We start from the raw sequence: 26,345 nt of genomic DNA on the forward strand, positions 1-26,345 counted from the left end.
AGGTACAAAAGCTTGCCTCATAACTCTTCCCATTAAAATTTCATGAGGACTCAGACCTGTCTTTTTATCTGGTGTACTTCTTAATGACATCAAAACAAGTGGAAGAGCATCAGTCCACTTAACTCCTGTCTCTAGACACATTTTTCCAATTCTGTTTTTGATAGTTCCATTTATTTGTTCAACTACACCTGATGCCTCTGGTCTGTATGCACAGTGTATTTTCTGCTCAATGCTCATAGCTTCACAAATTAACTTCAACAGTTTGTTATCAAAATGGCTTCCTCCATCACTTTCAATAGTGACTGGAAAACCGTACCTTGGGATGATTTCTCTGAGCATTAGTTTTGCTACTGTAATTGAATCACAATGTCGTGTAGGGAAAGCCTCTACCCACCTTGAGAATAAGCATACAATTACAAGTACATATTTCAAACAGTTGTGTAATGGCATTTCAATGAAATCTATTTGTAACCTGGTAAAGGGACCACCCTCTCGACCAATTATTCCTGTCCCCACCACTGATTTTCTGTTTGGATTCATTTGTTGGCATGATAAACACCTTTGACAAAAAGATTCTGCAATGGTTCTAAATTTGGTATTGAACCATGTTTCTCTAAAAAGTCTGACCATTGAATCTCTTCCTAAATGTGCAGGACCATGATATAATCTGGCCATGTCAGAAATCAAACAATTTGGTAAAACTACTCTGCCATCTTTGTAAACCCACACTCCATCTTCATCACGTGGTCTACAATCTGATCTTAACCATAGGTCTTTTTCTTCATCATCTGCTTCGTTTTGTAAATCTCTAATCTCATTCCATGTTTCTACAACAGTTGTTAGCATTAATGAATTTGAATCAGTTTCTGTACTTCTATTCCGATTGTAAGAATAATTTTTCCTTGCGCAGTACTTTGCTGTTTCGTCTGCGAAGGCATTTCCTTTGGAAATATAATCAGTTCCTCTAGTGTGTGCTGCACACTTGACTATGGCAATTTCTTTTGGCAATTGTATTGCTTCAATTAATCTTCTAATGAAAACTGCATTTTTAATTGGTGATCCTGTTGATGTCATGTATCCTCTCTGTGACCAGAGTTGTCCATAATCATGCACAACTCCGTACCCATATTGGCTATCAGTAATGATGGTGACTCTTATATCTTTTGATATTTCACATGCACGAATTAAAGCAATCAATTCAGCCACTTGTGCTGAACGAACTCCTTCAAGACATGATGCTTCTTCAACATCTTCGACTGTACAAACTGAGTATGAAGCTTTCAAGACACCTCCTTCGGATCTTAAGCATGAGCCATCTACAAAGTAGACAAAATCCGATTCAGGCAAAGGTCTGTCTTTGATGTCTTTTCTTGGTTTTGTGCAAAATTCCATGACATCTAAACATTCATGTTCTGTCTCAATGTCATCAACAATTTCAGAATCAGGCAGTAATGTAGAAGGATTCAGATTCAGACATCTTGAAATCGAAACATTATCTGCTCCCAGTATGATTTTCTCATACTTTGTCAATCTGCTACTTGTTAAATGTTGAGTCTTACCTCTTGTCAGTAATATTTCAACTGAATGAGGCACAAAAACTTTTACAGGAAATCCCATAATGATTCCTTCACTTTGTTCAAGGCTGATACTTGTAGCTGCAACTGCTTTCAAACAACCTGGTAATGCTTTTGCAATTGGATCAAGAACTGCAGAGAAGTATGCAATAGGTTTCTTTAAATTTCCATGTCTCTGAATTAACACAGATAATGCACATCCTTCTCTCTCACTGCAATACAGTTCAAAATCTTTCTCATAATTTGGCATACCCAAAGCAGGAGCTTGGCATAAGCTCTTTTTCAGGTTCTCAAAAGATTCCATCTCAGCATCATTAAGAATGATTGGATCTTTTACATCTGATTTGGTCAGTCTTTGTAGTGGTTTTGCAATTACTGAAAATCCACTTATCCATTGTCGACAGTAACCTACCATTCCCAAGAACATTCTAACCTGTCTTTGTGTTCTTGGCGGTAACATTGCTTGAATCATTTTTATTCTCTCTATTGTTACTTGTCTTTTTCCTTTTGCAATTCTGTGACCAAGGTATTTTACTTCTTGTTTGCAAAACTGTAGTTTTGCTGGGGACACTTTATGTCCTTCTTCTGCAAGGCGATTCAACAGAATTATTGTGTCTGTTACACAATTTTCTCTTGTTTTTGCAGCTATTAACAAATCATCAATATACTGCACCATCGTAGACCTACCTGGTAAGTCTAAATCTTCCAGTGATCTTTTTAACAGTTCGTTAAAGATTGAAGGACTTTCTGTATAGCCCTGAGGGATTCTTGTCCATCCAAGGGTCTTACCTTGGAATCTGAAAGCAAAGATTTCATAACTGTCTGGGTGTAAGGGAACAGTAAAGAATGCATTGCAAAGGTCAATGACTGAGTACCATTCAGCATCATGTGGAATCTGAAATAGAATTACTGCTGGATTTGGAACCACAGGACAACATGGAATGACAATTTGATTAACCTTTCTCAAATCTTGTACGATCCTAAATGTTCCATTAGCCTTTTTAACTCCCATAATTGGTGAATTACAAGAGCTACTCTTCATTTCTTTTAATACACCTTGCTTGATTAACTTTTCAATTATAGGTGTAATACCTTCAATTGTTTCTGTTTTCATTTTATACTGTGGAGTATTTGGAAATTCTATTCCCTGTTTCAATGCAATTTTTACAGGATCTATATTTTTCATTAGACCCATCTCATTTCCAGTAAAATCCCATATTTCAGATTTCACTGTTTCTTTTAGCTCTTCAGGTAAATCTTTTTCTTCAAAAGCAGGAAACAATTTTGTTTCTTCTGCTTCCATCATCATCATTGTCATTCTGTATAAACCATCTTCCTCCATTGTTTGTAACTCAACTCCTTCAGGAGAACAATATATTCTGCAATTCATTTTACATAGGATGTCTCTACCTAATAGATTTACTGGACTACTATTACAAACCACAAATCTGTGTTTATCTCTGTAATTTCCAATTTCAACTGGTACTGGATCAGTTAAGTCTGTTTTAATTTGTTGATTACTCACTCCGACAACTTGGATGGTATCCCCAGAGAGAGGTAGGTTTTCAATTTCCACTGATCTAACAGTAGAACGGGTAGCACCAGTGTCCACTAGAAAAGTGATGTCTACATCATTAACTTTCCCGTTTACATAAGGACCAGACTGGTCAACCTCAAGAGTGGCTCCAACAACACACTCTTCCTCCTCTCTCGGGCACCGTCAGCAATAATCATCAGAATCACTGTCTTGACTTTCTGTTAACAAAAATTGTTGTGAAGCATTTTGCATTTGAACTTTTTGCTGCCTTTGCTGTTTTTGTGGTTTTATTACCTGTTCACATCCCTGAAATCCCACGTTTGGATTATATTTTTGAACTCCCCCACAATTCGGAAAAGGTGGTTGTGGCAATTGGTCTTGACGATTATTCACCTGTTGTTGTTGCTGTTGTTGTAACTGTCGCTGAATATTAAATTCATTTAACCCCTGTTGCATCTGTAGCTGTTGCTGCAGGTTAACACCATTCTGCATCTGTGGATTCAATAAGGGATTCTTTGAGTTTCTAGGAGGATGAGGACACTCGTCCCTCCAATGTCCAATTTCGCCACAATTAAAACAAGGTAATCTTTGTTTCAGCTCTTCTATCTTTGGGCTAAATTTCTTTGGGAAATTATTACCTTTAAACTTTCCTTGTATCTGGTTTGTATTTCCAGTTTGAACAAAATTTGTGTTCTTGTTTCCCATGCTGGCAATCTGTTGCTCAGCCACCTTTACCTGAGCCCACATGGCTTTCTCCTTCAGCTTCTTCTGTTTTACTTCTAATTCATCACTACAATATTTTGCTTTTCTTAGAATATCATCTATAGATAGTGCTTGCCATCCGACAATACTAGTTCTGATCATTTCTCCAATTTCAGGTTTTAGTCCATAAACAAATCTATAGATAAAATGACTCATGTCTTTTTCATCTAATTTTTCATAACCACTGTATTGTTTAAAGATTAACAATAGTCTTTCATAAAAAGAATGAACTGATTCTTTTATTTCCTGCTCTGTTCTTTCTATTTTAACCCAATCAACTTCTTTGGGTGGAATTTTGTTTTTCATCCAAACAATTACTTTCTCGTAAAAATCCATTACAAGTGGATTTGGGGCACCTGTTTCTTTAATTCTTTCAGGTTCTGCTTTTGGCCAACTAATAGATATTTTACATTCTGTCCAAAGATCAGATGGAACTACAATATCAAAAAATCCATCTAAATCAATCCACAGAACTTTTGACACTTTGATAAATCTATCGACTTGCCTGTACCACTCAACAGGTTTCTCTCTTAATTTTGGAAAGTCATTTGTGAATAACAGAATGTCCTGTCTTGACCATGGGACATGAACATATCCTCCACCTGCAACCTCTCTCATTGGAAATTGTTTTGACAATCTTTCCAATCTTTCATCTTCCTTTCTTTTAGTCCATTTCACTCTCCATTTGTTCAGTTCTCCTAGCTTTTTGATATATACGATCAAATCTTTAATGTGAACTATTCTTCCCATTGAGTTCAAACTCTCAATGTCACTTTCTGAAAAATCTAATCTGTAATGCTTTGCAAAATTCTTTTGTTTACTTACATCGATTTCAAGTTCTGCAGCTAGATCCTCTAATTGATCATATTTATTTTTCGTTTTCCACTGAATACTTTTGCAAATGAATAGTAGTTCATCATCTCGATAGTAATTTAAACTATCTGGGCCAATTGTTCCAATTATTAATTCTTCAATATTAGCTTTTAATTTGGCCACATCAAGTTTTGGTGTGGTTGCCCTGACTTCAGGACTTCCTACATCTGACATAGCACCCATTGGTGTTTTTGGAGATAATTCCTCATTAAAGGTTAAATCAGGCATTCTCGATCTAGAAGTGTTTAATTCAGTCAAGTCTGAATAAAATTTTTCAGTGGACTTTTGAATTTCTGTATTTAAAGGAATAGTTAATCCATTTTTGTTTGTATCTCTTTGATCAAATACAGGCTGAACAGGACCTATTGTTACTGGAACTGTGACAGCTTCCATGCCTTTTGTCATTCTTTTAATTAATTCTTCTTTAGACCTTAAATATTCATTATAATCGACATCATCAACATTTCTCGTCTCTCTTGTATAATCTTTTGGAGGTTCCCTTGCTCTTGGAGTCATTGAAAAATGTCTACCTTCATTTCGAGCATTCTCAAATTCTGATCTTCTAGGAGTTTCAGTGATTTCACAATTATTTGGGTAAAGTTTAGGAGCTTCGCTAATTGGAGGTGCACTCGGTGAAGTTTCAGTAGAAACCACCGGAGTAGACCATGATCTAGGAGGTCTCAAAGGCTGATTAGGCTGTTTCTTTCTAGCAGTAGTATATATTTCTTCCATAACTGCATCCTCAGATTCACTTTCCATAGATTTTCCTGTAGGAGAACCCATTACCATTTCATGAATTAAATACAATCCTTCACTCATGTTACCCTGTCTCCACATTCGCAATCTATCTTCATGAGTTTCTCTTTTCCATGATGGATTTTTAGAAGGTCTTTTAATTCCACTAGCTTCTCTTTGTAATTGATACATCTCATCTTCCCACTCAACTAAAGCTTCAAATTGAGTTGGTCTCGGTTTTGGAACAAGAGCATTCATTTTCTCTCGTAAATTTCTTAAAACCCTTACATTAAATGAACCATCATCAGGCCAAGCCAAAACACCATCGTTTTTAGTATAACGTTTCCAACTGTCGAACCATAAGACAGTATGATATCCATATTCACCTTCCATGTACGCTGCAGGTGTTTTATACTTATGAAGTAGTTTACCACCTCGCGTTTCGATTTTCTTGTCAGGTGAAAATAAATTCTTAAATTTCTGAAATAATGTTGTCTTTTTCTCAACATGTTTAAAATGATAACTCATTTTTAAAAGTAAATTTTAATTCACAAATTCGTTCGTAAAATATTTCCGGGATGTTCCGCAAAACAACCAATCCGTGTGCGAAACACACCAACAAGCCAATGGCAGTTGAGCTGCGTCACTTTTCTGCTCAACCAATAAATTTGGAGAATTTCCGAAAGACCAATCAGCTCACAGGCCGTCAGAGACTCAGGAGCCAATCAGAATACAGCTTGTGACGTAGGTCACCCAATCCCAGCGCGGCTCTGTGACGTACACAGCAGCTGCGGTTTCTCGCTTCTCACTCCTGGCGCTTACCCCTCCTTCACAAAATCTTTTCACAGCGCCATTTTAAGAACACTTTTCAGTGTAAATTAATTCTTAACAATGACTATAAAGACAACATCTGTTCGTTTCACTAATTAGGATAGTTTACACACATTCAAGTATCCACACTTCGGAATAGACGGCGCTATTCACACTAAGGATAATATTCAATTGTCAGTAGAGTAACCTTACCCCACCCTTCTAGCACGTATAATTATGAACTCGCTTTGCTCTGAACCCACCGCGAAGTGAAAGTTCTAAGAGTTCCACTTGAACATAAAATACAATTCAAACTCGCACTTTTACACGGAAAATTCCCTAAATTCAAACACACATGAAATCCGTACAGGACTCTCACCTGTTTATAGAATTCATGCACCGTTAGCAAAATAACGACGTTATCCGTACAGGGCTCTCACCTGTTTATAGATATGAAACATGTACCCGTACAGGACTCTAACCTGTTTATAGATAATCATGCACCGACGTTAATTTTACCCTTCACTCAAGCTCGGATATAACCAATACTCTCATCACAGTGAGTTTTATGGAAGGCTCTTTGTCCCTATTCTCATGCTGCTTTGATTTCTTAGAAAATCCTCACTATACAAGATTCAGACCTAGCCCTAAAACTGTGCTGCTCGGCGACAACACTATGGTACACGGCGATACCTCTTGTGATACTCGGCGATATCACTACAAACTGAACAGATGGCTTGCGTGACTAATTTCTCGCCACACAATCTATACCGGTATAGCTTACAGATAGGCACGAAAAACGAACTTAACAAGTGTTAAAACATCGATCCTATTTCCATACCATGACGTAACCCTTAGCAACCAACATATTACCTTGGTTACCTCTTAGCAACCATCAATTTCTGCTACCAGATAATTGATCCAGCGGGCTATAGAAAATATATCATAAACTACGCTACCCAACTTCATAACCTATAAACAAAATTCTATACTAAACATTGGACCCATTTATGAACCTGATATATTTTGGGCCTACTGAATCAGGTGGTCAGAATAAATCTATATACACATTATCTACACACTATATACATTTTTATACATTTGCAGAAAGAATATTGTCATTAGAATAAAACCCAACCATTTAAACGACCACCTTAGGTGACGTGATCTAGCTAATGGTAACCTATACTTCTAAATAACCAAGACCAGCTTGTTTGTTAAAAGTAAGATTTTATTTTCTAAATTATGATATATATGTTGTAAGTTTTATAAATGAAATTTATTAGCAATATAGCAAGCATGATGGTAAGAAATATGGAAAATCACAATTTAAGCAATTGAATCAAATTTAAAGAAATTATATAAAGTTTAGCATTTCTAAAACCTATTTCCCTAACTGAGATAAATAGACAGAAATTAAAGTAAAGATCTTTGAGGATTCTTACGTGCTCCACGCAAAGTCCAGCAGCACATCACCCTCATCGGAAAGTCAGAAAGCAGCAGCCAGCCCAACCCTAAGGGCATGACTTTTTATACCTTTCTACGCTAACTAAACTAGCAAAGGAAAGTTTTCAGAAATCTACGACGTCCCATTGGTTGAGAGTGACAAGTGACATGTCACCCGATTCTTAAAAAGTTCCACAAAATCATGTCTTACAAAGACCATTGTCTCTTCCACGTGAAGCCAGAGGCTTCCTTCGATTGCAACTTTGTATTAAGACATCCTCGCAGTTTCCATAGTCATTCAGCGCGACTTCCGCGGATGCCAAGTTAAGGACTGACAAAAAGTTCACTTTCGACCTTGGCCATGTCCGACAGAATGATGTCAGCTCATCAGTTTTTGCTTTGTGAATGCAGCTTCAATAAACGTTTTAATTCAGAATGGGCGTCTCGTGACTTTCTGCAGAATTTTAGATCAGCTTTTATTTTGCGGCTCAAATAGCTAGGCCTCAAAAGCAGGCAACTTATGATTTCTAGTATAAAACAAACACAAGAAAAGTATTAATTTAAGAAATAAAGTATTTTCTGTATCCACCCCATGGTTTACTAATTAATTAACCCACCCTATTAATCAAAATGTTACCTAGCCATTGCAAACAAATAAAGCAGCGTTTATATTTACCAGTCTCCGTTTTTCAATGAGACCCATATGCACCTAGAATAGTAGAAATGACATTACACAGACAAGGAAAAGCAAAACAAGCACATGCTTATTTAAGTTTGCAGCAGTTAGTAATGACAAAAACGAAAACAATAATTATTTTATTATTTTGCACGAACAAAAAGATGCAACAATTATGCACGTTTATGAGCACACATGTTAGTCCCCCCACGTGTAAAGTTTAATCTAAGTTGTATTAGCATGACATATCACAAATCATTAATAATTTTATTCATGTTATGGAAATGTGACTTTGCGAGTTTAAACAAAATTTTGTTTTCTATCTCGCTCCATCAGGAGATCCAAGTGATAAGTGGGGGGGTGACACAGGTTAACGTTTCGGAGCCAAGGAAACATCAAACAAATTCAGAGCATTTAGTTGAAAAAATAGAAACGTTTTTTTATTTATTGAATAACAAATTCATGAATGGAATCCATCACACACAGAGGGAATTTTTTCTATATAAGACTTAATGAAGGTAATAATTAAAAATTCCTACAGAAAAAGGGTTTATTCGTGTCCCGCACAATCCCACAGTCCTTCGCTAAGCATACATACACATCTCAGTCTCACTACCTATAGTAATGGTGCAGTCATACACATACAGTCATTGGGGAACCTAAGGGCCTGCAACACCACATTCAAAAGTCGCTAGTACTGGGAAAACAACATGGAGGCAGTCAATGAAGGGGTACAGCAACATAGCGGCCATCCATGTAGATCACGCCAACACGCGTTTCAATGCAAAGGCCGGTTTGGGCAGCATCTTCATCAGGGCATGGAAGACCAGGGAAGGGGACATACATACACTTATCTCACTAAGCGGCCTTGGTATCATATATACTTCATTAGTGTGGTGGTAGGGATCCTGCAGGTGAGTAGTATTCACAGCTCTGTATAGTAGGTTCAGTTTAGAAAGAGTCCTTGTGTAGCGAAAGTCGATGAACACATCTCTTTCTTACTTCATTAAAATATGGCAGATCCAAAGGGGGGAAAAAAGGACTCTGATGGGGGGGGGAAGCACAGGTGAGTTTCAAACCGATCGATGGTTCATTTAATTCAAGACAGTTGACCACATATGAGGGCGGTTATAAACAATCAGGGATTAATCTCCGTCCACAATGTTAAGCAGTCAGAGAACCCCCAGTAGCCGCCAGGATCGACGCACCACTCCGCCAGCTGGCTAAGTAGCCCGGCCCTTCAGTTTCCGCATGGGCATCACGCGTGGCAGGATATGGGTGTCAGGATTGTGCAGAGTAAAGCGGACCGCAGAATCAGCGTCCTCTCTCTTCGGCGGCAGGGTTGTTCTCGCGTTCTATTTTACCGCCACGCGACTTCCGCACGGAAAGCTGATTGGCTCCCGAGTTTCTGTAAACATTGGAAACAGTCCGGAGCGGCCACCATCTTGTGTCTCGGTAGGATCGAGACACAAGAGGTGGCAAAAACAAAGGGGGAAATGACCATAAGGGGGCAGGGTAGACCCCCCCTGACCCCCTAGATTTGATGTGGGGGCTATTAAAGGGCCCCGCGGGGGGAGGACCCGGTACGCGCACCGGGGAGCGTACTTTGGTGAAAAATAGTGAAAAAAGTTAGTGTAAAATAATTATTTTGAGTGATCAGAGGTAGGGTAGCTGAGAAAAGAGCTTTTGGGTTCTGTGGCTTATTTAGGTACCTATAAGTACATCCCACACACATCCATATGCACACACCCCACACATACACCCACACACACCTCACACACCCACACCTCCACTCACACCCAAACACCCCACACACCCACACCCACACACACACCTTACCCACCCACACCCCCACCCACACACCCCACACACCCACAACCACACACCCCCCCACACACACACACCTCACAGACATACCCCACACATCCCCCACACACCTCCCCCCCTACACATGGGGAAAACCCAGTGAAACAGTAAAATAATAATTTAAAGTGCTTAGAGGTAGGGTTGCTCTGAATAGAGTTGTTGTGTTGTGTGAGTGATTTAAGTACCAGCATGTAGGTACCAATACAGAGTCTTAAATTCAATGTGCACCGTCTCCTCTGTAGATATCTTGCATGTTGTTACAGAAGTTATTGTGGTATATGGAATCCATATCATAGTCTGTCAGGAAAGCAGAAACAACATGGAGGCAGGAGATGAAAAAGAGATGTCAAATACACATTGGAGATAATAAAGTGGGAGAAAGGAAGTAACTAAGAGCAAAATTACTATGCAACACACAAATGTTGCACAGTATACTATAAATCTGACTTTATACTATAATCAAATTGGTACTACTTCATGAATTACATATAAAAATGAATAATATCTCGAACAATTTTTGATTATTAAATATAAATTTATTTTTCTGATTCTTTTTCAAAATTTAATAAAACTTCTAACAATATATTGTCTGGAATGTCCTCATTTTCATTCTGTGATTCTATTGCTTCCGTACACTGAACTAATTGAAGGTCCAGAGACTCACCCATAAAATCAAAGTCATCATTCTCAGCAATTATTTCTTTAGGGTTGTTTTCCAAAACAATTTCGAAAGAAATATTCTGTTCTTCTTCCATTTTGTTGCTGTAAATTGCATAAAAAATAAATATATCAGTAAAGATAGGGCACTGTTGGGTTTAAGTTCAGACAGGTAGTTTTGATTTTTTAACAGTGAAGTTATCTTTGGGCAGTGTATGGTATTAGGCTGGAAGTAGAAATATAAAAAAGTGTATGTGATAAAGCCTAAGTAAATTCATAATTATACAAGACAAGCCAAACTCCATCCATAACTATAACAGAGAAGCCTATCTCAATCTATAACTATTACAGAGGGATAGTATATAACTATCAGAACATGTTTTCCAAATTAACTTAAAGTGCATAACATACTTCACTTTCCAAAATAACAACTTACCTTTGAGAAAGCAGTTGAAGTTCTCAGTGAAAATCCTTTTCAAATGTGCTTCATGAAGTAGTAGTCAAAATGGCTGTGTTTCCCTCTCTTTTTTTTATATATATTCATGTACATAACCAATCAAATGTCAGGAAATAATAGTAGAAAATGAAAGTAACATTTTAATTGGTTGTAAATTCTAACACTTCAGATGTGTTTTTGTCATGTAATTTACCTCAGGATATTTAGACAGGGCTACAGGCCAAATGGCTCAATGGAATTCCACCAAATTTGGGAAAATGGTAGGGACTGGTATGTAGTATTGCCTATTCTATATTTGGTGAACTTCTCTACAGAGGTTTTTATGTAAATTAACTTTTTTTAAATTTTGGGAGCGCTTACCAGTGCGCGCCCCGGTACGCACACCGGCAGCGCTACGGGAGTCCTCCATCTTGTGTTTCAGAAGAATTGAGACACAAGATGGAGGACAAACAACGTTGGGAATGGGTAAAAGGGGGCACGGTACACACTCCCTGATGCCCTAGGTTTTCTGAGGGGGGCTTAGGATTCTTTGTTTAATTTTCGCGGGGGAAGCGCCCGGTACGCGCACCGGGGAGCATACCGGGGAGCGTACTTTGGTGAAAAACAGTGAAAAAAGTTAGAGAAAATAATCATTTTCAGTGATCAGAGGTAGGGTAGCTCTGAAAAGAGCTTTTGGGTTCTGTGGCTGATTTAGGTACCTACAAGTAGGTTCCAATGCACAGTCTTATATTCAGGAGGAATATTCTATTCCCCTCATCTGAGAAGTGCACACCATCTCCTCTGTAGATATCTTGCATGTTGTAACGCAAGTTATTGTTGTATATTGAACCCATTCCATAGTCTCTCATGTAAGCAGAAACAGATTTATTCACATGTTTCCGTGCTTTCTCAAATTGTGGACAAAATTGGTTGGACCACTTCCATTTCTGTCTTTGGCATATATTGGAATATACTAAGGCAGTTTGAGGAAAAAGTGCCATCAATTGCTCAAAGGTGTCCTTTAAAAGCATTCCCAGACCTACCCCAGTCAAAGTGCCTAAGTCATTTCCACCACAGTGCAGAATTATGAGGTTAGGGTGTGGCAGATGCAAAATTTAGTTTTGCTAACTCACATTGTTTTAGTATCTTTCGTACCTTCAGTTCATTTCTCTGTTCTTCTCTTCCTCTCTGTCAGTGAATCTATATGCCTTACTCTTAGTAATTTGCTCTCCTTCTATTTCTTTTTCTCTATTTTTGTCCTTCTACCCTACTTTATTTCCCTTTCTGTGTTCTTTTTTTTTTCAAAACCGTGTTTATTAAGAGTTCAATCAAGATTCAGGACAGCCCTCCACAGTCAGGAGGAGACCGTCAACAACACGTACAGATAAAAGCATGGTAGTGAACTCAGAGTTTTGTAGAAACAAAAGGGGCACGCCCCAAATCCCCCCCGACTCACCCATCCCCAACAGTATCCCCCAACACCCCTCCCCACTACCCACCCCTTATCCCACCCTAACCCAGTGCACGTGATCGCAAGTCAGCAACAGGAGACGGAAATCGAAGTCAGAGTCGGCTAACAGCCTAGGGCCCGGGGTCCACATCGAGGGCCAGTACATCATCAATATCAGCTGGGGGATCGAGGTCCAGACCCCTGTAGTCTGCCCACCGCTTCCAGATCTTATAGTGTTTCCGGGGGCACCCCCTGGCCTCAAATACGGGTAATTCTAAACCCATCAGATAGTCTAATCCAGCCTTCCACGCACTTAGGGGGGGGGCACGTTCGCTCTTCCATGCTTGGGCCAGATCACGCTTAGCTACCACTAGTCCCAACAGCAGTAGGTGGCGTTTGTAAATGTTACCCCCAACATTTTCCAGAATATGAAGGAGACCCAGCCTAGGGGTACGGGGAACGTCCCACCCCAGTACTTCCGACAGGCAGTCCCACACACCCGCCCAGAATCGGGTCAGCCTCTCACAGGACCATACGGTATGGAAGAGCGTCCCCCTCTCAGTACCACACCTCAGACATTCAGGGGCAGCTATGAGACCCGCACGCCACAGCCGCTCCCTAGTATAATAGGCCCTATGGAGGTATTTAAATTGAATGAACCTAAGACGGACGGCTATAGCTGCGCCACGAGGGGATTCGAGGGCCTCCCGCCAATCGTCATCATCCAAGGGGCCAACATCATTCTCCCAGGAGGCCTTCAAAGTCGAGAGCCCTTTCTGTGTTCTTCACTCTTACTTTATTTCTAAATACACTGTTATGATTTTTAACCTCTTCATTTGTATCTTTTAATTTAAAATACATATTTTACTAATTATAACTTATTTTTTCTTCTCTCTTTCACAGATACAAAGTGTAGTAAAAAAATGTAATTAAAATTACATTTATTATATGGTAAGTGTGACTAAAAAAATGTAGTTTGTCATCACCCTTTGCTTTAACCTCACTAATATTTTCTCAACCAACTTCACTCCTGTTTCTTTACTCTGCTTCCCTCACTTATTCTTATTCTCCATGTTTACTCCCCTTTCCCTATTTCCCCTCTCATATTCAACTTCTTTCAGTCCCCATTCTTTACTTCACTTACCCTCTGTTCCCTTCCTTTGCTTCTTCACTCATTCTCTTTTTCTTAATTATTTACTTCACTCCTACACACACACCTCATCCCCCCTCCCAACACATACACATACCTCTGACATACACCCCACACACACACCACACACACACCTCATACACCCCCAACACACACATACATCCCACACACATACCCCCCACACCCACACACCCCTCACACATATCTCACACATCCTCACCTCCACCCACACCGAAACACCCCACACACCCACACCCACAGACACACCTTACACACCCACACCCCGACCTACACCCACTGACTCCCTATAAGTCACACACACTGCATTACTTACCTTTCTTTGCTGTTTCACTCAGACCCATTCAGGCACTGTTTCCTTTACTCTCTCTGTCCTTTCTCTTTGTCACTCCCCATGTCTTATCCTAATTCAATTTTTCACCCTCTTTCACCCCTCTTTACTTACACTCACTGCTCTTTTCTCACCCTCCCTCACCATTGTTCATTTATCCCGGTTCCGTCACTACACTTCATTCCCCATTTTTTACTGTCCTTTCTTTTTCTTTCAACACCCACTCACATTCTCCCACTAACTCTACTTTAGTCTTCTTCCTCTCTCTTCCCTTCTTTCGCTCCCTTATTCATTTTACTTTTCTCACTTTCACCGTATTACACCTTATCTGTGTTTTACTATGTAATAAACAATCCCTCCGTGTTTCTCCCTATAGCTCTCTTTCTCTTAACATTACTCTCTTTGTGTTCTTCCCTCATGCTAACTCCTTCATTAATTTTTTTTCTTTTTTCTTTTTTTTGGTGCGCTCCCAGGTGCACGCCCCGGTGCACGTACCGGTACGCGTACCCTGCAGAAAAAAGGTTGACACAGATTCTCTAAAAATATAGGTTTATTTTTATATAGTAAAGGTAGTTCCAAAAAGAACTGTTTCTTTTCTTCTTTTTGTTGTTTTATATATTTTTTAATGTTTTTTTGAACATTTTGTACTTTTTTTGGCTTTTCTGAACAGTTTTATATATTTTTGTATTTTTTATGGGGAGAAACAAAAAAAAGGGAATTGAAAATGGCTCAACTGGAGCAAAAAACAAAAAACGGAAAAAATTAGGGTTTTTTGGGGCAATTGTGGTTGTCACCAGCAAGGACGATGAGCTTTACGTTCTTTTCACCATAGGAGATGAGCTTGCCACAATAAATACATGTAATTCAGAAATCCTCAAACCGTGGTTGAATGCAAGGCATCGTTTCCCTTGTCTCTGGTCCCGATGGAGTGGGTTGCTTTCTTTTGGAGGTGGTGCTTGAAGATTGGGGGAGGTTACTGGCCAGTTCCCTCATCTCTGCAGCAGAATAGTTGTTTGGATGCTTGGGGTTCATGTGTCTAATCATGGTATTATTACCAAAAGAATATTTCTTGTTAGGGTTCCCCCTTGAAAGTTCCATGCCACAGATTAGGCAAGTCACCTTGTCCGCATTGACTTTCTTCTTGCCCTCTGGGATAGAAAAAAACTCCCATACAATGTGTGGCCTTGGCTTGAATGGGTATTATCTTCATGCAGCCATCTTCTCCCCCCCTCCTCTTCCTCTTCCTCCTCCTCCTCTTCTTGACCACCAATGTAATGTTGTGGTGGTCCTCTTGGTGGTGGTGGTGGTGGTGGTGGTGGTGGTGCAGGTGCTCCAGCTGCTGCTGCCTCTGAAGCCATTTTAAAGTACAAAATATTTCTCTAAGTTGTTCAAACAGGTCTTCCTCAGTCAAAGGACAAAGTCAGAATAAGGAAAAAAGGTGGGGTCTTTCATCATTTGGAAAAAAAAAAATGTCCTGAACCAATGAAAAGTGTTATTTTCAGGTCACATGACCCGGGCTTTCATCATTTGGAAACCAAAACTGTTCTGCACCAATAAAAAGTGTTATTTTCAGGTCACATGACCCGACGCGCTTACGCTATGCGCCCCGGGGCGCGCCCGGGGGTGCGTAGCGTAAGCACGTCAGGACGTTGCCCGATCGTATGCGCTCGCGTGCTTCCGGGTGCGCTTACGCAGTGCGTCATATGACGCATCACGCGGTTACGCGAAACGTCACGATGTTGTTTTCGTTCGCGAGAATAGCGCTAACGGGACGCTCACCGGTACGTGCCCCGGGGCGCGCAGTAACATTGCGCTTACCCGTGCGTTCACCGGTACGCGCCCCGGGAGCGCTCCAGGGCAAAAAAATAAAAAATAAAAAATTACATAATTATACAATATAAAATTCATTATAAAAAATATTAAATTTCATACCTATAGGGATTAGCTATTAAAAAACCTATGAAATTCACTGAAAAAAACATAGGTTTCACACCAGTTATAGTTAGGAATTAGCATTTAAAAAACCTATTAAATTCACTGAAAAAACCATAGGTTTCACACCAGTTATAGTCAGCTGGAAATTTTACTCTCATAAAACCATTGAAATTCCCACGTCATAGTTAGTTGGACTCACTATAACTTGCGCGTGCAATGCACTGCTGATGACGTCACATATTACATCACTCATGACATGGTCAGTGACATCACTCATGACATCACTGATGACACCATCCTTGTGACAGAGTGACAGACCTCCTTACACTGTAATGTAACCCTTCAAACACATATTCAAATATAGAAACTAAAATGTTCAAAAAAATGGAGATACCCATACCAGTTACAACAACCAATTCAATAATTCCACCATCTATATACATATCCACTCATTCACCAACAGTTCTATATAGTCACTCATATATATACTCACTCATCATATGTAGTGATACACCTATACATCCTGTTACACACCGACAGTCATCCAAAAGTTACTCACACACATACTCACACACACAAATAAACTATTGAACATCCATTTATTTGCATATACAGCTATACACACACTACCACCTTACTTCTAAGGAAACTTACGCATACTTACTCTCTTAAACAATCACTTATAGAAACACATACTTATTTAAACAGGAACTCTTACTATCTCCCACTCTCACATATACTCACTTATATACATCAATACTCACATATACTAGATTAAAACATATGTAGTTACTGATAAAGACACTAGTGAGACAGTCATTCACTCACTAACACACACATATACACACTCATCCACCCATACAGTCCTGCACATATGCTGTCTTCAAAACACATACAAAGAGAGAATCAGTCATTCATGCATCCATAGGTTTCACACCAGTTATAGTTAGCTGGAAATTGTACTTGCATAAAACCATTGAAATTCCCACGTTATAGTTAGTTGGACTCACTATAACTTGCGCGTGCAATGCACTGCTGATGACGTCACATATTACATCACTCATGACATGGTCAGTGACATCACTCATGACATCACTGATGACACCATCCAGTGAATGTGTGTATTTCTGAAAAATAAATATGTGTTATATTTGTATATGTAAAAGTTGATGGAAGAATAAATGTTTAAATATGTGTTTACATGGATGGTTTTAAAAAAAAATTGATTGGTTAACTGGCTTATTAAGTGTATCTTAGTGAATACATATATTATAGAGTAATGTTTGAATATTTAAATATATGTATTAGTGTTCCACTTTGTGTATAAGTGGCTGCATGGGTTGGTGAGTAGCTACATGTGTATGTATATGGGTTATTAGATTTTTTTTAGTATCAGTATGAGTGTCTGTATGGTTTAGTGGGGCTATTACTTAGCACAAAGATGCATGAATGACTGACTCTCTCTTTGTAGGTGTTTTGAAGACAGCATATGTGCAGGACTGTATGGGTGGATGACTGTGTATATGTGTGTGTTACTGAGTAAATGAGTGTCTCACTAGTTTTTTTATCAGTAACTACATATGTTTTAATCTAGTGTATGTGAATATTGATGTATATAAGTGAGTATATCTGAGAGTAAGAGATTGTAAGAGTTCCTATTTAAATTAGTATGTGTTTATATAAGTGATTGTTTAAGAGAGTAAGTATGTGTAAGTTTTCTTAGAAGTAAAGTGGTAGTGTGTGTATAGCTGTATATGCAAATAAATGGATGTTCAATGGTTTATTTGCATGTGTGAGTATGACTGTCGGTGTGTAACAGGATGTATAGGTGTATCACTACATATGATGAGTGAGTATATGTATCAGTGACTATATAGAACTGTTGGTGAATCAGTGCATGTGTATATAGATGGTGGAATTACTGAATTGGTTGTTTTAACTGGTATGGGTATCTCCATTTTTTTGTAAATTTTTGTTTCTATTTTTGAATATGTATTTCAAGGGGTACATTACACTGAAAGGAGGTCTGTCACTCTGTCACAAGGATGGTGTCATCAGTGATGTCATGAGTGATGTCACTGACCATGTCATGAGTGATGTAATATGTGACGTCATCAGCAGTGCATTGCACGCGCAAGTTATAGTGAGTCCAACTAACTATAACGTGGGAATTTCAATGGTTTTATGCGAGTAAAAGTTCCAGCTAACTATAACTGGTGTGAAACCTATGGTTTTTTCAGTGAATTTAATAGGTTTTTTAAATGCTAATTCCTAACTATAACTGGTGTGAAACCTATGCTTTTTTCAGTGAATTTCATAGGTTTTTTAATAGCAAATCTCTATAGGTATGAAAAGTAATAATTTTTATAACGAATTTTATATTGTGTAAATATGTAATTTTTTTTTTTTGCCCCGGGGCGCGTACCGGTGAACGTACGGGTAAGTGCAATGTTACGGCGCGCCCCGGGGGGCGTACCGGGGAGCGTCCCGTTAGCGCTATTCCCACGTACGAAAACAACATCGTGACGTTTCGCGTAGTCGCGTGATGAGTCATATGACGCACTGCGTAAGCGCACCCGGAAGCACGCGATCGCATACGATCGCGCAACGTCTTGACTCGCTTACGCGACGCGCCCCGGGGCGCGTAGCGTAAGCGCGTCGGGTCATGTGATCTGAAAATAACACTTTTCATTGGTGCAGATCAGTTTTGGTTTCCAAATGATGAAAGCCTGGATCATGTGACTTGAAAATAACACTTTTCATTGGTCCAGAACACTTTTGTTTTCCAAATGATTAAAGACCCCTCCTTTTTTCCTTATTCTGACTTTGTCCTTTGACTGTGGAAGACTTGTTTCGAGTACTATCTCTACTCTTTACTAGTAGAAAATGGCTACAGTAGCATCAGCAGCTGGAGCATCTGCCCCACCACCACCACCACCACCATCTAAAAGACCACCAGAAGATTACATTGGTGGTCAAGAGGAAGAGGAGGAGGATGATGAACAGGAGGCACAGAGAAGGGAGTTCCTGCCTGAAGATAAACAGCCCTACAAACCCAAAGAGCACTTATATGGCAGTTCTACAAACTCCCAAGGGGTTTTAAAAAAGTCAACGCTGCAAAGGTGACTTGTTTAATTTGTGGTGCTGAGCTATCCAGGGGGAACCCTAACAAAAAGTATTCCTTCGGGAATCATACGATGATTCGCCACATGATGCGTGCGCATCCAAACAATTATTCTAATGCAGAGTTATGGGACCTCTGCAGTAAGCTACCCCCATCAACGTCTAGACGCTCAACATCAAAACAACCCACTCCATCGGGTACGGGGGCAAGAGACACATTGGCTACTATTCAACCTAAGTTTGCCGATTACAAAATTGTGTGCAACTTTTGAAACAAGACACTTTGCTATGGTGAGCAAAGCATCGAACTTATCATGGTTGCTGGTGATAACTACAAGTGTCCAAAAAACCCTAATTATTTCTGATTTTTTTTATGCTCCAGTTGAGCCATTTACAATTCCCTGTTTTGTGTTTCTCCCCATAAAAAATACAAAAAAAATATAAAAGTGTTCAGAAAAGCCAAAAAAAGTACAAAATGTTCATAAAAACATTAAAAAAATATAACACAACAAAAAGAAGAAAAAAAACAGTTCTTTTTAGAACTACCTTTACTTTATAAAAATAAACCTATATTTTTAGAGAATCTGTGTCAACCTTTTTTCTGCAGGGTACCCGTACCGTTAGGTGCACCGGGAAGCGCACCAAAAAAAAAACTGAAAAAAAAATTAATGAAGGAGTTAGCATGAGGGAAGAACACAAAGAGAGTAATGTTAAGAGAAAGAGAGCTAGAGGGAGAAACACAGAGGGATTGTTTATTACATAGTTAAAAATAGAGAAGGTGTAATGGGGTGAAAGTGAGAAAAGTAAAATGACTAAAGGAGCGAAAGAAGGAAAGAGAGAGGAAGAAGTATAAAATAGAGATAGTGGGAGAATGTGAGTGGGTGTTGAAAGAAAAAGATAGGACAGAAAAAAATTGAGAATGAAGGGTAGTGGCGTAACTGGGATAAATGAAGAACGGTGAGGGAGGGTAAGAAAAGACCAGTTAGTATAAGTAAAGAGGGGTGAAAGAGAGTGGAAAATTGAATTAGGATAAGAGATGGGGAGTGACAAAGAGAAATGACAGAGAGAGTAAAGGAAACAGTACCTGAATGGGTTTGAGTGAAATAGCAAAGAAAGATAAGTAATGCAGTGTGTGTGACTTATAGGGAGTCAATGGGTGTAGGTCGGGGTGTGGGTGTGTAAGGTGTGTCTGTGGGTGTGGCTGTGTGGGGTGATTTGGTGTGCATGAAGGTGAGGTTGTGTGAAGTATGTGTGAGCAGTGTATGGGTGTGGGGTGTATATGTGTGCGATGTATGTGTGTGTATGGAATGTGTGTGTGTATGTGAAGAGTGTGTGTGGGGGGATTTTTTGTGTGTATGAGGTGTGTGTGTGGTGTGTGTATGGGGTGTATGTTAGAGGTGTGTGTATGTGTTGTATAAGTCACACACACTGCATTACTTACCTTTCTTTGCTGTTTCACTCAGACCCATTCAGGCACTGTTTCCTTTACTCTCTCTGTCCTTTCTCTTTGTCACTCCCCATGTCTTATCCTAATTAAATTTTTCACCCTCTTTCAACCCTCTTTACTTACACTCACTGCTCTTTTCTCACCCTCCCTCACCGTTGTTCATTTATCCCGGTTCCGTCACTACACTTCATTCCCCATTTTTTACTGCCCTTTCTTTTTCTTTCAACACCCACTCACATTCTCCCACTAACTCTACTTTAGTCTTCTTCCTCTCTCTTCCCTTCTTTCGCTCCCTTATTCATTTTACTTTTCTCACTTTCACCGTATTACACCTTATCTGTGTTTTACTATGTAATAAACAATCCCTCCGTGTTTCTCCCTCTAGCTCTCTTTCTCTTAACATTACTCTCTTTGTGTTCTTCCCTCATGCTAACTCCTTCATTAATTTTTTTTCTTTTTTTTTTTGGTGCGCTCCCCGGTGCACGCCCCGGTGCACGTACCGGTACGCGTACCCTGCAGAAAAAAGGTTGACACAGATTCTTAAAAATATAGGTTTATTTTGATATAGTAAAGGTAGTTCTAAAAAGAACTGTTTTTTCTTCTTTTTGTTGTTTTATATATTTTTTAATGTTTTTATGAACATTTTGTACTTGTTTTGGCTTTTCTGAACAGTTTTATATATTTTTTGTATTTTTTATGGGGAGAAACAAAAAAAAGGGACTTGAAAATGGCTCAACTGGAGCAAAAAACGGAAAACATTAGGTATTTTTGGGGCAATTGTGGTTGTCACCAGCAAGGACGATGAGCTTTATGCTCTTTTCACCATGTAATAAACAATCCCTCTGTGTTTCTCCCTCTAGCTCTCTTTCTCTTAACATTACTCTCGTTGTGTTCTTCCCTCATGCTAACTCCTTCATTCATTTTTTTTTTCTTTTTTATGGGTGCGCGCCCCGGTGCTCGTACCCTGAGGAAAAAAAATTGACAGAGATTCTTTAAAAATATAGGTTTATTTTTATAAATTAAAGGTAGTTCCAAAAAGAACTGTTTCTTTTCTTCTTTTTGTTGTTTTATATATTTTGTAATGTTTTTTTGAACATTTTGTACTTTTTTTGGCTTTTCTGAAGTTTTATATATTTTTTTGTATTTTTTATGGGGAGAAACAAAAAAAAGGGAATTGAAAATGGCTCAACTGGAGCAAAAAACAAAAAACGGAAAAAATTAGGGTTTTTTGGGGCAATTGTGGTTGTCACCAGCAAGGACGATGAGCTTTACGCTCTTTTCACCATAGGAGATGAGCTTGCCACAATAAATACATGTAATTCAGAAATCCTCAAACCGTGGTTGAATGCAAGGCATCGTCTCCCTTGTCTCTGGTCCCGATTGAGTGGGTTGCTTTCTTTTGGAGGTGGTACTTGAAGATTGGGGGAGGTTACTGGCCAGTTCCCTCATCTCTGCAGCAGAATAGTTGTTCAGATGCTTGCGGTTCATGTGTCTAATCATGGTATTATTACCAAAAGAATATTTCTTGTTAGGGTTCCCCCTTGAAAGTTCCATGCCACAGATTAGGCAAGTCACCTTGGCCGCATTGACTTTCTTCTTGCCCTCTGGGATAGAAAAAAACTCCCATACAATGTGTGGCCTTGGCTTGTATGGGGTATTGTCTTCATGCAGCCATATTCTCCCCCCCTCCTCTTCCTCTTCCTCCTCCTCCTCTTCTTGACCACCAATGTAATGTTGTGGTGGTCCTCTTGGTGGTGGTGGTGGTGGTGGTGGTGGTGGTGGTGGTGCAGATGCTCCAGCTGCTGCTGCCTCTGAAGCCATTTTAAAGTACAAAATATTTCTCTAAGTTGTTCAAACAGGTCTTCCTCAGTCAAAGGACAAAGTCAGAATAAGGAAAAAAGGTGGGGTCTTTCATCATTTGGAAAAAAAAACTGTCCTGAACCAATGAAAAGTGTTATTTTCAGGTCACATGACCCGGGCTTTCATCATTTGGAAACCAAAACTGTTCTGCACCAATAAAAAGTGTTATTTTCAGGTCACATGACCCGACGCGCTTACGCTATGCGCCCCGGGGCGCGCCCGGGGGTGCGTAGCGTAAGCACGTCAGGACGTTGCGCGATCGTATGCGCTCGCGTGCTTCCGGGTGCGCTTGCGCAGTGCGTCATATGACGCATCACGCGGTTACGCGAAACGTCACGATCTTGTTTTCGTTCGCGAGAATAGCGCTAACGGGACGCTCACCGGTACGTGCCCCGGGGCGCGCAGTAACATTGCGCTTACCCGTGCGTTCACCGGTACGCGCCCCGGGAGCGCTCCAGGGCAAAAAAATAAAAAATAAAAAATTACAGAATTATACAATATAAAATTCATTATAAAAAATATTACATTTCATACCTATAGGGATTAGCTATTAAAAAAACCTATGAAATTCACTGAAAAAAACAGGTTTCACACCAGTTATAGTTAGGAATTAGCATTTAAAAAACCTATTAAATTCACTGAAAAAACCATAGGTTTCACACCAGTTATAGTCAGCTGGAAATTTTACTCTCATAAAACCATTGAAATTCCCCCGTCATAGTTAGTTGGACTCACTATAACTTGCGCGTGCAATGCACTGCTGATGACGTCACATATTACATCACTCATGACATGGTCAGTGACATCACTCATGACATCACTGATGACACCATCCTTGTGACAGAGTGACAGACCTCCTTACACTGTAATGTAACCCTTCAAACACATATTCAAATATAGAAACTAAAATGTTCAAAAAAATGGAGATACCCATACCAGTTACAACAACCAATTCAATAATTCCACCATCTATATACATATCCACTCATTCACCAACAGTTCTATATAGTCACTCATATATATACTCACTCATCATATGTAGTGATACACCTATACATCCTGTTACACACCGACAGTCATCCAATAGATACTCTCACACATACTCACACATGTAAATAAACTATTGAACATCCATTTATTTGCATATACAGCTATACACACAATACCACTTTACTTCTAAGGAAACTTACACATACTTACTCTCTTAAACAATCACTTATAGAAACACATACTAATTTAAACATGAACTCTTACAATCCCTCACTCTCACATATACTCACTTATGTACATTAATATTCACATATACCAGATTAAAACATATGTACTTACTGATAAAGACACTAGTGAGACAGTCATTCACTCACTAACACACACATATACACACTCATCCACCCATACAGTCCTGCACATATGCTGTCTTCAAAACACATACAAAGAGAGAGTCAGTCATTCATGCATGTATGTGCTAAGTAATACCCCCACCAAACCATACAAACACTCATACTGATACTAAGAAAAATATCTAGGGCCAGATGTAGGTGGCCATTTACCGATCGGTAACGGACGATTTCGGCCGTTACTGACCGGTAAATGGGTTTTTGGTATGTAGGGGGCTACATTTACCGATTCGGTAAATTTACCGAATCGGTAAAATACCGAATCGGTAATTTTACCGATTCGGTAATTTCGGGATGTAGGTGGGACTCTTCAGAGTCCCTAAGGGCTTACAGATTCAGTATTTTACCACCCAATTCATTTGGGTGGTAAAATACCGACCCGGGCTTTCATCATTTGGAAACCAAAACTGTTCTGCACCAATAAAAAGTGTTATTTTCAGGTCACATGACCCGACGCGCTTACGCTATGCGCCCCGGGGCGCGCCCGGGGGTGCGTAGCGTAAGCACGTCAGGACGTTGCGCGATCGTATGCGCTCGCGTGCTTCCGGGTGCGCTTGCGCAGTGCGTCATATGACGCATCACGCGGTTACGCGAAACGTCACGATCTTGTTTTCGTTCGCGAGAATAGCGCTAACGGGACGCTCACCGGTACGTGCCCCGGGGCGCGCAGTAACATTGCGCTTACCCGTGCGTTCACCGGTACGCGCCCCGGGAGCGCTCCAGGGCAAAAAAATAAAAAATAAAAAATTACAGAATTATACAATATAAAATTCATTATAAAAAATATTACATTTCATACCTATAGGGATTAGCTATTAAAAAAACCTATGAAATTCACTGAAAAAAACAGGTTTCACACCAGTTATAGTTAGGAATTAGCATTTAAAAAACCTATTAAATTCACTGAAAAAACCATAGGTTTCACACCAGTTATAGTCAGCTGGAAATTTTACTCTCATAAAACCATTGAAATTCCCCCGTCATAGTTAGTTGGACTCACTATAACTTGCGCGTGCAATGCACTGCTGATGACGTCACATATTACATCACTCATGACATGGTCAGTGACATCACTCATGACATCACTGATGACACCATCCTTGTGACAGAGTGACAGACCTCCTTACACTGTAATGTAACCCTTCAAACACATATTCAAATATAGAAACTAAAATGTTCAAAAAAATGGAGATACCCATACCAGTTACAACAACCAATTCAATAATTCCACCATCTATATACATATCCACTCATTCACCAACAGTTCTATATAGTCACTCATATATATACTCACTCATCATATGTAGTGATACACCTATACATCCTGTTACACACCGACAGTCATCCAATAGATACTCTCACACATACTCACACATGTAAATAAACTATTGAACATCCATTTATTTGCATATACAGCTATACACACAATACCACTTTACTTCTAAGGAAACTTACACATACTTACTCTCTTAAACAATCACTTATAGAAACACATACTAATTTAAACATGAACTCTTACAATCCCTCACTCTCACATATACTCACTTATGTACATTAATATTCACATATACCAGATTAAAACATATGTACTTACTGATAAAGACACTAGTGAGACAGTCATTCACTCACTAACACACACATATACACACTCATCCACCCATACAGTCCTGCACATATGCTGTCTTCAAAACACATACAAAGAGAGAGTCAGTCATTCATGCATGTATGTGCTAAGTAATACCCCCACCAAACCATACAAACACTCATACTGATACTAAGAAAAATATCTAGGGCCAGATGTAGGTGGCCATTTACCGATCGGTAACGGACGATTTCGGCCGTTACTGACCGGTAAATGGGTTTTTGGTATGTAGGGGGCTACATTTACCGATTCGGTAAATTTACCGAATCGGTAAAATACCGAATCGGTAATTTTACCGATTCGGTAATTTCGGGATGTAGGTGGGACTCTTCAGAGTCCCTAAGGGCTTACAGATTCAGTATTTTACCACCCAATTCATTTGGGTGGTAAAATACCGAATCCAGGTGTGCATGCACATGTGTGCATGCACACCTATGCCATGTGACAGACAGACATGCCCTAAGGGCATGTCTGTCTGTCACATGGCACACATGCCAGTATTTGGGGTGCTAGAGGGTGTCAAAGTGACACCCCCTGCACCCTTGCTGGAATCGGTATTTACCGAATCGGTAAATACCGATTCGGTAATGCCCATTGATTCCTATGGGCTTCCATGCCCA

Source organism: Lissotriton helveticus, chromosome 1_1, assembly GCF_964261635.1.
Source record: "Lissotriton helveticus chromosome 1_1, aLisHel1.1, whole genome shotgun sequence".
In the NCBI taxonomy this organism is placed as follows: Eukaryota; Metazoa; Chordata; class Amphibia; order Caudata; family Salamandridae; genus Lissotriton; species Lissotriton helveticus.